Raw genomic sequence first — 5,968 nt, 5'->3', positions numbered from 1 at the left:
AGCATGCTAATAAAACAAAAATGTAATTTTTCTCACGTTTTTAATCATGTCTTTCACTCAAATAATTATCTTTTCTTAAAAGACCAACATGTCACATTGATATTTGCTGCATAAAAAAAAGAAAAAAAAAATGCAAACAAAATATACAAATCCCGCCCCCATTTACACACCACAAAATTCCTAGAACTGAATCTATGCCTTTAAAAAAGTAAATGTGTAGCAACACAAATATGCAATGATGCAATTTTTAAAGACTTTATCAATGATGGGTAAATGAAATTGAAAGAAATAGATTGCATTCTGTTGAGAAGAAGGCATCTCCTCCCCTTGCTTGGTTCTCTCTATCTGGTTCTTAGGGTTTTTGATTAAGTAGATGACGAAAGTAGTAGAGAGGATTGAAAAGGGGGAGGGATCGAAGCAGAGTGGGACGGGGGGGGGCGATCGAAGCGACGGGAGGGGAGGATCGGAGACACGGCGGCAGGGGGAGCGATCGAGACGCGGGGCAAGGATCGAAGCGGCTGAGTCGGGGAAGGATTGAAGCGACGGATGTATGGACTGAGCCCCACCCACTAATTAATAATAATATTTTAAGATGACATTAGGCGAACACCAAAGTTGAATTAGGCCTAATGTTGCCACGTGGACAAAAAATTAGGGGGATTAATAGAGGTTATAGTATTAGATAAGATCTAATGCAAAAAATTAATATCTTTTATAATGCTTTTAAAAATCACCTATAATGAAGGAGATTTTATTTCAAAGAGTCACCTAAATTATGTCACAGCGAGTACCAGCGGAAGCATATCCGGACGTGCACGAGACCCGTCATACACCTGCAGTTATAAGGCGTCTAAACAACAAGTTGTAGGATGTGGTAAAAACTATAATAAGCCTATCCTGATATCAGAGCATAGTAAAAAGTCACAAAGACTATAACAAGAGAACAATATATAACCCAAAATCTCAACAAAAAACGAAGTACAACATATAAGTGACTGTCCAAAAGTACATATACATCACGGGGTAAACAAAAGAATAGGAGTACAACGTGGTCTCGTCTATTAACATAGGGAGATCACCCTCCGGCGTAGCCCGTAATTACAAAGGTGTCGACAGCCACGCTCTAGTATTCCCTAGCTGGCAGCGACTCCTTGCCGATCCTAGCCTCTCCTGTAACTAGGCTCTGTAAAAAACAAGCACCAAAAGGTGCGTTGTTGGAATCTATTACAATAGTTTCCGAGTGGGTAAACGCCGCCAGCCTCGTGCGAATTACACACTAGGCTGCATGACTGTACTATATGAAGCGAAACAGATGTGCATGATATAGAATTACGCATGCTAACAGGCTAAAGAGCATTGTAAGCAACGATGTAATCATGATTCAACAGTAAGAACTCGACCCTGAATATGAGCATAAGCCACTTTGAATAAGCACAAAATATAAGCATAAATGTGTATAGTAATACTGTACACTGTAACCGTAATCATTCATTACTGTCAAATTCTTAGCACTTTCTTTTCGATTCACAGGGACCTACCCCAGGCAGTCCAGCCTTGCGCCGCGCCTAATGGCCGTGAGTATACACCCCCCCGGCAATACTTCGGCACCCATCCGCACGGGCGAGACTGTCGCGTAGGCTCCAATCCTGGAGTGCGCGGGCTTGTAGGAGGCTACTCACAGCGTGTTGCGAATGAGCAACGATGGCAAGCCAAGCAAAGTCCAATATCCACATTGTCACAATTTCATTTTTCATTGCAATTTCATACCTCGATCCTAGCTATCGGAATGTCATTACACAGAATAATCAACAAAGTAGTATCACTAGATTTTCATCACATAGGCATTGTTAATCTTTCCCATAGTATGGCTGACTATCAACATAGTCATGAGCAGTATAGTTCTCTATATTAGAGTAAGAGAATTCATTGTTCTCTACCTTATAAGTGCAGTCTACACTTGTTTCATAAGTCATTCAACTGTAATGAATTAAATAGAAATACTTCCATCGTATATATTTCTCTATATCTGAAACATATAAACTATCTCCTGGTTGTTCTTACACTGACTAACAAGGGATAACTTTAATGCTATGGAATACTTTTATGCAATAACGCCTCATTTCACCTATTGATAAACGTCGAATGATGGAGAATTTCGACCTTTTAACAATCACATAAGCATATATCTAGGCACTTCTATATATACATATAGAACATAGGTGGACTTCACTTGCTCTGGTTAGGTCAAAACCCCACTAGTATTAAGGCTCCAAATCGTCAAGAAGTCTCAGGATAGCTCCACTACGGCTCCCCAATCGGAAATGAAACACAAAGAAGTCTGCATTGATAAGATCACTTAAGTCTACTTTCGGCCAAAATCTCGATAAATCACAAAGTGGAAGCTCAATTCCTTGTTGTTCAGTTCAGATACCCTTATTAAGTTCCAAAAAGGCTTCGTAAGGCAATCGAAGGCGGTCAAGGGTCAATGCCCTTTCACTAGCGAACAATACCGATACGACACAAAATGCTCAGATTACAAGGTTTTTTATAATCGAATTCCTATAAATTCAGTTTTAGAACTTGAATATTCTAATACACTGCATACTAATAGAACACCTTTACGAACCAACGCTCCAAGTATCCGAATAAGTCAAATAATATTCGGGAACACTGCTGCGAAGGAAGTAACCCCAAACTGCATCAAGTAGCGGCAGCTAGACTCGCGTGTTAATTCCAAATTAGCTTTCGATAATGCCAACTATATTTGCACTAAGCTTTCAACATATGCTTATCCCGTGAATCTAAGGGGTTCATTCACAGCTAGTTAACTCATTTTCACATGCTGAAATCTCAGGTTAAAACAGCAGGGAACAAAATCTTGAAATCAATACTCGATTCGACTAATAGAACGTCGATAATGGAATAGATGAGTCGATTACCTCTATTAAGCTTCCAACCAGTGAACAACTGGTCCAGAGCTGCGGAAACCCGTCCAAAATACTCTCTCACACGTCCACAAAGGCTCAGCAACACTCCCAAACAGCGAAGGGCGAGCTCGGCGACGACAACGGTGCAAAACGGCGACTTCTTTGTAGAGAGAGAAAAATCTTAGAGAGAGAGAAAGAAGAAGATGGTAGAGGCTTTCTCTGGTCTCCAGCAACATCCACAGAGCTCCTGGGGTCGAGCTGAGTCAAGTAGATAGGTATCAAGATGTGAAATTACCGAAATACCCAAGCTGCCACGTTTCTGCATTGTGTACCGGTACAAGCTAATGGTTGTACCGGTACAGCAAGCAGAAAAAGCTGATTTTCGCCGGTTCAATGCACTTTCTTGTTTCCGACATTCCGATCACTCTCAAACATATGTGTAAACATCTTTAAACCCTTTTGAACATGTGGGAGGGTTCCACATATCATTCCTCACACTCGAATTTCGCAATTTGCAAAAATTCAGTGTATTACAAATTATGTTGAGATATTTGAGAAATTCACGGATATTACGTTGCGAAAGAATTGGCGGGTGTGGATATTACGCGTTAGAAGGAAAATATTTATCTTTATTGGGGAATAAATTATTACTTAGTTAATTAATTGAAATGATTGGTTAAAAATTACTGGACATAAAAATATTAGTAAACAAAGATAGAGGCATTTTTGGAAAGAGAAAAAAATTCAAAACTCACGCTTTTATAAGTAGTATAGATATAGATATTGCAGGTCACTTCCCTACTATCACTCCTTCTGTAATTTTCATTTCCTAATTTTTTTTCCCTACTGTCACTCCTGTAATTTTTTTAGTTCTTAAATGTTAATGCTTTAAAATAGAACATATTATTTCCCTACTATCACTTTTGTAATTTTCATTTCCTAATTTTTTTTCCCTACTGTCACTCCTGTAATTTTTTTAGTTCTTAAATGTTAATGCTTTAAAATAGAACATATTATTTTTATTTTATTATTTAAATACGAAGCAAGTATTAATTTTTTTCTTGGATGTCTTATTGTTCTCAGGATATGGCACTTGGGTATGATTCTATACGTGACATCACTCCTCTTGGAGACAAATGAAAAATCAAAGTCAGAATGATTTGTATGTATACTATGCCTGAATTTCATCGTCCAGAGGTGGTGAATAGCCTAGAGTTAGTTCTTTCTGATCAAAATGTAGATACAACTTTTATTTTCAAATTGAACATACGTTTGCTTTGTTTTTACTAAAAGATGCTACATAATTTGTTTATTTTCTATTTTAGGGAGATAGGATACATGCAACGGTAAGAAAAGCTTTTCTGAACAAATTTAAAGTCCTTTTTACGGAAGAAAAAGTTTATGTGATCAACCAGTTTGGAGTGGGGCAGAGTAGCGGCTCCTACAGGACCGCTATACATCCTTAGAAAATCAATTTTCAATATTCTACGGTTGTACGTGAGATGGAAAATATTTTGACAATATCAAAGTATGGATTTATATTTACCCCTTTTGATGAAATACTTGCTAATGTCACTTATGACAAATATTTAGTAGGTAAGAGTTGTTACATGCATCAAATATTTAATTTTTAAAATTCAATTTTTAATATGTGTACCTACTATATTGATTCTTACATTTTATTTTTCTAATTTATCAGATGTCATTAGGAAGCTTTAAAAGATTATGATACTACTTGAAGATGACAAGTAGGTGCTCATAATTATAAATATATCTTTTAAATGTTTATATGTTTTTTTTTCAGTTAGCTGCTTATTATTATAAATAGATGACTAGATTGATAGTTATATCCAAAATAAATTATATTGTATTTATCAATATGATAACTTTATAATACGACACTCATGTTTACATCTTAAATAACGGTACTTTACGTTCTTTGAGAAATATAGACAAGTCTTCAGGTTTATGCAATAGAACCAGATTAATGATCACTCAATTGGGAAAACACATACTAGAAGCAAAAGTGATCTTTGGGAGCAATATTGGATAGAAGGTGTTTATACCCCGTATGGTGATTACTCCATCAGACTCCAAGTTACCATTTAAAATGCAACGAAGATAATTCCCGTTGGCTATTTGTTTTGCTATGACAATAAATAAGAGTCAAGATCAATCGTTATCACATGTTAGCTTATATTTACCTAGATCGATATTCAGTCATGGTCAGTTATATGTTGCAATATTTAGAGTTCGAAGTAAGGACGGATTGAATATTCTAATTTATGATAAAAATGGTTTGTTATCCAAAACCACAAGTAATGTGGTTTTTAAAGAAATGTTTCAGAACTTAAAATAGGTGAGTGGTTTATTTTTCTTCATATTATTTCAAAATTTATAATTTTTCAACAATTCAACTCTGTCATTTTTTAAAAAAAATAAATTTAGATATTTTTCTGAAAAAAATTCACTAATATTATAATATTTATTATTTCACTTATTTAACAATTTATTTATATTGTTATTGGAGCAGATACTTTCCATCTTTATGCAACAAAATTTTTTTTTCTTTATATTTTCTTGAAGACCAACATCTGTATATTTTTGAATCTTAAAAGTTTGTATGCCTCTCATATACGTGTGCTTACTCTAATTTGTGTCAAATATGAAAGTTTAGTTGATCTCATTATATGCTTAAATATTAATATCATTTGTAATTTTTCATATCAATTTTAGTTATCATTTTGTTTTGCACATCAATATGTAAATGTAAATTATTTTGCACACCAATTCATAGATAATAGAGCATGGTTGAATTTTACTTTTTACTTGAGTATTTACTTTCGTCCATAATTTTTTTTCTCTAGCTTTTGTACTTTAATATGTACTATAAGTCTATAATTAAGATTAATAGTATGTTTCTTTATTTGTTAAAAAAATATAATATTAATTAGAATATTTTTTTTTATCATCACATAATAACTTTTGTTATTTTATATTATTATATTATCCGTGCATCGCACGGGTCAAATACTAGTTCT

This window comes from Ananas comosus, linkage group 21 (assembly GCF_001540865.1).
Source record: "Ananas comosus cultivar F153 linkage group 21, ASM154086v1, whole genome shotgun sequence".
Classification (NCBI taxonomy): Eukaryota; Viridiplantae; Streptophyta; class Magnoliopsida; order Poales; family Bromeliaceae; genus Ananas; species Ananas comosus.
The sequence above is the reverse complement of the archived record's forward strand: the minus strand, read 5'-3'. Positions refer to the sequence as shown.